The following is a 9,668-nucleotide window of genomic DNA, read 5'->3' as shown; positions in this document are numbered from 1 at the left end:
GATTTTTTAGTTTGAGTTGGTTAAATGCACTGATAGAATCTATAAAGCATCTAGAGGCCCACAAGAAACAGTCAGGAGCTCAGGAACAGCTTTTCAAGAAGCTAACTTAAAACCCTAACCTGCTGCCAGCCTAATGGACCACCTGGGCACAACAGGGTGCTGCTCCAAGGCAGCTGACCCTGCCCTAGGCCGGCCCTTCCCACCTGCTCCTGCTTATCCTTGGGCAGACACCTAGTGAACTGATTGAGGAAAGCAAATCACCAGAAAAAAAGATATAAATAAATAAATAAATGTAATTTTTATGCTGGTTTAGCTCAACACACTGGCTCAGTGCATCAGGGGTGCTTGTTCCATGGGCGGAGCAGCAGCAAAGCTGTAAGGATATGGAGAAACAGCTGCAGGATTGCACCAGCAAGGAAGTTCCTTGAAGATAATCATGATGTGAACATGAAGTAATCTGATGAACCTGCACAACCCATTTACACAGATCTTCTTGTTAAACATTGAGAGGGTCTTCATCCTATTCACCATCACAGGTGACTTCCACTTGAGTTACAAATGGTCACATCAACTCAGGACTTAATGAGGTTTAATTAATTGATAGCCACACCTTACTTCCCTGGTATTAATTTGCCTGCAGATAAGCATAGTGCCTTTAGTCTTTCATTCACTCTGAAGGCTTCAGAAGATACTTTGGACTTCTACAGGAGAGTTTCAGCAAGGTAAGGTCAGGGCGAGGTGGGGAGATTACAAGTGCTTGGCAATAGCACCCACCAGAGCCAGGGTAATGTAGCGGAGCAGGCAGTAAATGGGTTGCAGAGTAGGGTCTCACCTCTGGCCCATGCAGGGAAAAGCAAGACAGAGGGCATAGCTGATGCTGCCTGCAGAGAGCCCCATCTGACCCTGCAAACCATTCTTTTATTCTTGTGATGGGATGCTCTTAGTCTCCTGCTCTGCCTGTGCACTGCAAAACAGATGTGAAAAGAAAAGAGAGAGAAGAGGAAAGCTTCAAGTTGTTTAAGAAGGAGCAGCACTGAAAAGGCCATTAAGAGTTTGGTTGAAACCCACTAACATCCAGAAACTCGCAGCTGAGCACCAGGCATCCAATATGCCAGCAGAGTTAGATAGTGTTAAGGGTGATGGCTAGCTGCAGACAGATCCTGGCTGCCTGTTATTTTGCTGTGAATTTCCATCCTTTTTGGAGAGTTTAAATCAGAACTTTAATGGGCTTTTGATGTTGTTTTAGTTTAGTGAATAGTTTCCCGTTGTATCTGCTTATTCAGTGAAATAGCGAGGAAGCGCTGTTACAGTGGAAGATGACGAGACTATAGAAGCCTATCTCAGCTGCATTTGCACAGCAGAAGCCTTTAAAAATCACTGTGCTATGAACAAGACATTTCCATATTTCACGGCTATTTTTGCTGGGTGCCTAAAGTTGATGATACAGCAAAAAAAAAAAGAGGAGGAGGGAGGAGTCCTTCTGCTGTTCCTTTCTTCTTAACAATTTACAGCTCAGCCATGTTGCTTGGCAAGCCCAACAAAGTGGAGTATGTTGTGGCTGTAAAGTGATAAGCACATGAGCTACACTGAGGACATTTTCTCCCTGCTATTTGGGTAGGGAAATGGGGATTCACTTTGAAGTGGAACATTAGCCTTTTTTTTCTTTTGCTGCTTTTCTCTACCCAAAACTTATCAGAGCAGCTGTGTCTTTTGGGAGAAGATGGTTGGAGGTATTTAGGGACACTGATTATGTGGCTGTGAAGCAGTTAACCCTCTGCACACTTGATAGTCGTCATCTTCTACTCCCTTACTTATTCAGGCCTGCAAAGGTCTACCAGGCTCTGTAAATCATGGCAGTAAGAAAGCATGCATGCTAAAGCTAATACTGGGAAAGTGAATCTTGCTAATGGCTGCTTGGTGAGTCTGTGGGACATGGCACTAGACTGAAGAAGCTGAAAATATGCAAAGGAAAATAGAAACTGACCTTCAAGAAAAGTTTGCTGTTGTATTGGTCTGTTGTGTTTCCAGAGATGTTGCTTGGCCCTCCAGGATGTTAGTCCTTCTGTGATGCTGTACCCAAAACTATTGGTTGCTTTTCAAAGCCCTTGGAGTCTGTTTTTTTGGTTGCCTTTTTTTTCCACTTTTGTATCATTTATACTGATTATAATCTGTGACCATTTCTTAAATACCTTCCATGTGTCTGGCAGCCTTTGTCCCACTGTGAAAGGCATAGCATACACTGAAATGCTCAAAGAAAAGTGGATGTGACTCTGCAGTTACCTTAGTTCTTATGGCATCACTGAAGACAGGCTTGGGGGTATTTTTTCCAGGGTGGGATTTGAAAAAGATTTATTGGACTGGGAATAGAAGGTGATCTCATGGATGGTGGGGAAAGATCCCAGCCCAGTACTGATGGAGGGTCCCAGTGGTGGGTGTTGGGAGCCTGTAATCTGACTGCCTGATCATTTGGCACAGACCCCAAGGGCCTTGCTTGTGCACCACAGAGAGCAAACACCTCTCCAGAAGCTCTTTCTAACCCAGACACAGTGAAATGCCTTGTCCTTGACCTACCTGCAACAGCTGTGAAGGGGATGAGCTTTTTCCCTTAGATCAGCAGATGAAATAAAAGCAGAGACCTGCAGTTATCCTTCACTAAAGGATTAAGGTTTCTCTGGGCTGGTGTTATTACAGTGACCACAGGCAGCCCCACACTGGCTAAGGGACTTCCAGTGGGGACACAGGTTTAAACTACAGGTTGAGGCATCAAATTAAGGAAAGCTGTTTCATCCAAAACTTTGGACTCGGGGGCTCAGGCATGTCTCACCCGCCTTAGGGAGGAACAGAGCTGAGGCCACAGCACAGGGCTGGTGGTCAGAAAATTGGTCAACTCCTCCTATGTTGCTGAAAATCTCTACTGCTCACTCTCTCCATCTATAAAGCAGGATTATAACACTTGTCTCAGATGGGTGTGTGAGGATCTGTGGCTGTAATAAACCTTGCGGCTGCTGGCTGTAATGCACCAGCCTGATGCTCACTGCTATTACGAGGAATAATTCTTTGCATATGACCAAAACAAACCGAAGGAGGTTTTGGAGGGCAGCTCTGTGCTGAGTGACAGTGACATTGTCTCAGGTTTGCATAAAACAATTCTCTACTGAAAGTTGAAACACAGAAAAAGTCTGCTTGACTTTTTTTATAGGGGGAAGATCATGCAATATTTTGTCATACGCTTTTGGTTCTGGGAGTAGTGAAAGAGCATTAGAAGTATTAGAAACACTGGAAAAAGAGAGAATGGCTCATGTTAATCTGACCCTCGACAGAACAATGTGAAGGAAGGCCACTTTCATCAGATTTCCACTATGTTCATGGGAGAGCTGGGAGTAATTCTGAAAATAAAATCCAAAATATGGGACCTGTTGCAGATTGCATCTGCTGAAATATCTGCAGAAGTTAGCAGCATCTCCTGCAGGCTGAGGTGGAGTTTGTGGAAACAACTATAACTTCCCAACAAGTAAAAATTTCCTGGCTTTGACTCCATTTGGGTCAAAAACTGGGAAATTACTGGAGTTTCCGCAGGCTAATAACAAAAGTCAAGGATTGCAAGCCCACATGAAACATGACTGGAAGTTGTCCTTTGTGGGATCATACCCTAACACACATGTGCCTAGCACAAAAAGAGAATCCAAACCAGGCAAACCCCCTGGATCTTTCCCTTCCCTTCACAGTTCCTATTTTGATTTGAAGCTCTCCCCAGGCTAAAAAGGGGAAACTTTAAAATTAGGTCAGAGCTCTGAACTCCCATTAGAGACACTGAGGTCACTGTGGTTGTTACCAGAGTAAAATCTTGGGCTGCAATCAGGACGCGTTGCGTACTTGGAGAGGAGCTCTTCCCCTGTGCTACAATAAGGATTCACTGGCCCCAGGACGGCTGTGGTATAAGGTTTAATCAGGTTAGCTAGGTTTTCTCTCTTGATTTCACAGCCTCCATTCAGCACACCAGATTATAAACTTTCAACATGTAATTGAACCTGACTCAAGGAGCCAATTGTATTACAGTGAGCTTTAAAAGGGGGAATGGCAAGGGCTAAAGTTTTCATTCAACGAATGCAATTTCTATGCACAGAAATCAATTCAATTGACATCAGTTGAGCTTTAATGCTGAATTAAAGAGCTGCCAGGTTTCCCCCATGGGGCTTTTACAGTCCGGGTTTTATGAATTCATTAAAATGCGCACACAAACTTTTAGGGAAATAGCATTACACTGTAATAAGAGCTACAAATCGACCATATTCCTCTGAGATAGAAGTCTAATTTGAGTTGCCTAGTTGGCAAAATTGTTTTCCATCGTTTTGCATTTATTAGCAGAGGGTGTCATATTTTCCCTTGTTTCTATTTTGCTTTCTTGCTGTTTGCTTAGTAAGGGACAGCACCATGCTTAGAAATACCAAGGGGAGATGCAGGCTTTGGAAAGCAGGTGCCCTCTTGGGAAACTGGAGCAATGTAGGATGCTTCAAGGCAAGCCAGGATGGTTGGGCTAGAAGACCAGAACTGCAGGATTGATGGTCTCTACAACTGGAAGCTGGAGTCACTCAGCTTTCAATGAAAGGGAAGAGCAGGATGTCCTGAAAGACATCTGTGCTAAAGAAGAAGCTGGCTCCTTAGAAAGGACTGGAGCCGAAGTCAGCTGAGAAATGAGAGCGCCAAATACTTTAGAAACGATCTGGAGTTTCAGTGCCTTCCCCTCTGTTAATCTCACACTCTCTGAAAAGAGTCTCCTTCTAGCAGCCCACATCTATCTTCTGCGCTAATTGCAGGCACAATTAGACTCCCAAATACTGGTTGCCTCTGAAATACTGATGATGGCTGGAAAACTGCAGGGGCAACCACAGAAACTGTGCCCACAGTAAGGATATTTGAACATGTTGGCCTCATCTGCTAGCCTGTCTATGCTGTTGTACTCCTGTTGCACACCTTGCAGTGCTCTGTCCAATAATGAACATTCACAGGGTTTCATTAAGTATGCTCTCTAATTAGATTGATGACCCTGGTGATTGGAGGTCTTGACCTAACCATGAAACAAGCGGGACTCAGAAAGCACAATTCCCTCGTGCTGTTGGTTTCCTAGCATGACTTGTCTACAGCTTTTGACGGATGAGGGAGTCTCTAGGGCTAATTCAGCTCCTGTGGAGAAGGCACAGTTGATGTCATTTGGGAAGCTGAATTTTGTGATGGGGACACACATGCCTGTGCAGGGAGACTTTACAGACAAATTTGACAGGCAGCCAACCCTCTGTTGAGTGGTAATACATAACAGTCACTGCCAGCTCCCATTTCCAGGCTAACTTAGTGATGTGGAATGACTCCATATGCTCTTAACAGATCTGATCTCCCACTCCGATGGGTCAGGAGGACCTAGAGAAGCAAAGGAAAGGGGCTCACCAGGACAGGGCCCTTTGCCCTTGAGAAAGAAAAGTTTCCTGTGCTGTTGCTTTTGTCAGATACACACATGCAAAACTAAATGGCACCTCTGCCCCCAGCAAAAGCATACAAATTATAGAGTAGCTCAAGGAAACATGGTAGGAAACACATTTATGCAAGAAGAATATGCATTTGATGGCTTTCCTCATTTGGTTCTCTAGATGCTGATGTAACCAATAACTCAGTGTTACATCAGCAGGGAGGGAGGGCAGTGTAGTAAGGACATTTGTGCCATTTCCTCAGTGTTTTGCAGGGACTACGTTTCTGGTAAATTTTCATGAAATGTGAAGAGAAACCTAGAAGATTAGTTCAAAGATTCCAGCAAAATGCATTGATGCAAAGTTATTACTATTAAATAGCAGGTCTTTTTTTTAAAGGAGGTTTGCATAACACTAAGGGAGGAAAATAAGAAACACTACAGATTTGCTGATGAGCCAGTTAAGGTATTAGGAAGGAGGGATAAGGCTCCTCTCCTCATTTTTTCTTTTCAGTGGACCATGCTGATCTTTTCTAGATGAAAAGAAGGCAAGCTACCATCTCTTCACACTTAAAGAGCTCCCAGGAGCAAAGGGAGAATGAGATAACGAGACCAAGTGCTCTTACAATGAACCCTGGAGGACAGCAAGCCAAGAAGGAAGCATGTTCTTTACCCACATCCCCAAATGCTGTGAACATCCAAGTGGAAAGTTCCACCCAAGCTGTCTGGAGACCCAGTAGCAGCAGGACTTGGACCCTTCTTTTTAACCTGTAAATTGACACAAATAGGCAAATTATGGACCCAGCAGGAGGGATTATGCCTGAGGCAGGCAAGATGTAACTCATGCAGAAAAAACAGTGAGAAAGGAAAAGCTCAGTGCCTCCACTTCTTGCCCGTTCCCTCTTTCCCAGGTCAAGAAGCAACACCCATTTGAAATCGTGGTTGTCTCAGCAAGGCACAAATCCTGCAGCTGGCCAAGTCCTGCAGGCAGGGGCAGAAGCTGTGTGCTGAATCAGCTTGCCTGAGGCCACCTGGCTCATGTGCCAGAAGGTGCCAGCTCCAAATGTAAGGCTCTCAAGCTAGAAAATCTCAGACACTTGACAATGTGCTTGTATATACAGAAAATGCCTGTGACAGCTAGACTGCTAGATAGACCTTAATAAGAATTGTTCTTAAAACCAAATGTTCAGAGATATTAGTCCAAATGAAAAATCATGTGGGACTGAGAGAAGGAAACAAGAAGAAACTAAACCAAACAAAAAACAAGTCTTGTTGGTACTGACCCCTTCCCATTAAAAGGCGTTTGGAAACAAAGCCTGAAAGGTGGTTTGAAATGCGCAGATGTTAATAGTGCAGGTTATTGCAAATCTCTCTTTACTTGATCCTCCTCTCCCTTCTGCTCCCGCACGCACCCCCCTGCAGACCTGCTGCTGCACACACCGTGGGAATTCATTTCCCGGCGGACTTTCTTTGACCGCAGCGGACAGAGAAGGAACAAACAGGTCGAAAAATTTGTCAGCATCCTATTAAAGTGCTGCCAAAAAAGGGTGGCGATTCCTGCCCGGTGGCACCGAGGCTTGGATTTTCTTGGTTGGGAGCGTAAATACGAGCACGGTGCCCACCCCTGCCCTCGCCCTGCCCCGGGCTGTGCTGGCGGGGCTCGGGGAGCAGCGTCGAGGCTCAGTGATGGGGTGCGAGTGACACCCTGTGGCCACCTCTCCCCGGGCTCTTCCCGGACCTAAAGAGCTATAAAGCTGGTGGGAGGGCTGCAGGCAGCCCCTCCAGAGGGATCCTCTCCCCTCCTGCGCTGCGAAGTGGCGCTGCTCCTGCTGGGGGAGGAAGAGGAGCCGCGCTTGGGGTCAAAGGGCTCTCTGAGCATTCCCTGAGCTTCAGCCAGCCCTGAGGATTTAGAGGTGTACCCCAAGTCTCTCTGACCCACGTCACTAATTCCTTTTGCCCTGCTCTTGCCCCATTTTTTTTTACGGCACTGCACAGCTGGTCACTAAGTGGGTCTGATTTCAGGAGCTTTCAGTAGCTCCAGCCTAACTAATGCAGGAAAGAAAATATTTATATTCAAGGATATCTTTGCTTGTGGGATTGCCGGCTGTGTTCAGACAGCTGTGGAGGGTTGGATGGTTCGGGCAACGACTGGAGACGCACCTTCGACTTCTCTGAGCCGATGCAAAGGGCAGTGGAGAACCAGTTATCTTTTGATCCAGATGTAGGAGCTGTTCCGTCATTCTGTCTTATTTTAGCCTGTTACATGCAGTGAAACCAGTGTGATACTGATCCAAGATCGTTAATCCAAAGTGTTTTGAGGCTCACCAACAGCCAGACCTGCCTGCGTTCTAGGTTTGGATGGAGGTCTACCTCATCTTAGACCCAAACACCAAATCTACAAATGTTTCTCACCATGGATAACTACATACTTGGCTTCGCATGTTGTTGTTTATTTGTTTTTGTTTTGCTTTTCTGTGATGTCAAGAGGTGATGATATTTTATTCCCTACACAGAAGGCATTGCCCAATCCACCACTGCTTAATTCTGAGGGTGCAGAACATTTTGTTTTGCTGTTCAGAGCAGGGAGGAAAAATATCTCATATAGGAGGAAGAGAAACCCCACACTGTGATCACATAGTTGCTGTATTACTTGTCTGGATGAAGTATTGTTTTGTTCAAAATGTCAAATTCTGTGTGTCTGTTTCAGCAATCCAGAGATGAGTTATCTTGAAAATCATCCTTCTGTCACAATTTCCAAATTACAAGGGAAAAAAGCAAGTGAAAGGAGCTCTGCCATTAGGTTTGCCAACTCCTTCCATTTCAGCATCAAGCCACTGGTTTCACTGCCCCCTGCCCAATTAAGTGTTTATGATTTTAGGTTTTCCTGCAATAGGAGGGAGAAAGTGATTAATCTCTTTATTAGAGATGGATGGGAGGAGAGATTTTAGTGTACATTCACTCAAACTTTGGGGTACCTGCACCTCCTATCACTCTCTCAGCATTGCTCTCGATTGGATAATTTTAGATCTTTGCATACCTACTAATATCCTCTGCAAAAGAAGGTGGGGAAAATGTAGATTGCATATTTGCATATATCTACATTCATTTGCATGTATTTCAGCACATTCCCTTAGACCTACGTGCCCTCCTGTTAGGAAGTGATTGTCCACCAAACTATAATATGAACACATTACCATGTTCCTGTCCATTTCCACAGCACATCATCTCAGTAATGGAGCAGGTCAGCTCAAAATACAGGTTATGAAATAATGTCATATCCCTCTGCTCTGATCTGTACTAACATATATATAAACGCAAAGGCCTGCTGTCCCAAACAAGCACTCATCCTTCTGCTTCTACTGGATTGATGTCTGCAGACCCATCTGAGCTGTATGGGGAATTCCCCAAACTGCCACAACTTCATTCCTCATCACACACGTGTGAAAACATGAACAGGCGAACCACCAGCTTGTGAGATCCAGCAACCACACACAAACCCCACCGCCCAAGAAATTTGGTTCTGCCAGACATTTTCCAGTGCAACATCTTAATTCAGTCATTCTCCAGTTTGAGAGATGATCAAGGCAAACACCACTTTCAGGGTCCAATCTGAAGTTCAGTGGTGGTCCTGGAGGATGGTGGATCAGGTTCTCATTTTCCAGGGAATCAGAAGACTTGGCCTTCACTGAAAATCAAAACACAAAAGAAAATAGAACAACCCACCACCTCTTTCTAACCCTTCAAGTTGTGAAAATTATCTTCTGAATGTAAATAGCTTCAGTAATTAAGATTGTTGAATATACAGTACTAGGGAATGTGCAGTTCATGATTTTTTCAATGAGAACATATTAAATTATGCCCTTTGATATCTCTTTTCGAAATGTGGAATTATCAAATTTTTATGTGCTGGATGTGTGTGCTGACTCTGTCCATACATAGCAAATGCACTTAAAATGCTAACGTTTCAGTGTAATAGTTCGATTGATGAGATTTTTCTTATAAAAGGGGGAGGAAAGGGAAATCAGATAAAAGAAGATGGCTTGGGGAGTTTTGATAAGGAGCACTTGTGAGTCTCCATTCACCCAGCTTCCAAATGATCCAGAAAATGATTGAGTCCCTTCTGAGCAATCAAGGAATAAAACTGGTTGCTGTGGGCCAGACCTTCACCTGTTCTAAAGTGACTTATTTGCAGCAACTGCTGCTTTACAGCAGG

General features: G+C 44.6%; 1 long non-coding RNA gene across 1 annotated transcript; it reads left to right on the top strand.

The window, feature by feature from the left end:
* Nucleotides 1–318: 318 nt before the first annotated feature.
* On the top strand, nt 319–9,428 carry LOC308200582. The gene is made up of 2 exons (XR_013955707.1): nt 319–722; nt 5,970–9,428. It is a non-coding gene; the product is annotated as an uncharacterized lncRNA (long non-coding RNA).
* Nucleotides 9,429–9,668: the final 240 nt, after the last annotated feature.

This window comes from Anser brachyrhynchus, assembly GCF_964034855.1.
Source record: "Anser brachyrhynchus genome assembly, chromosome: 10".
Lineage (NCBI taxonomy): Eukaryota > Metazoa > Chordata > Aves > Anseriformes > Anatidae > Anser > Anser brachyrhynchus.
The sequence above is the reverse complement of the archived record's forward strand: the minus strand, read 5'-3'. Positions and strand labels throughout refer to the sequence as shown.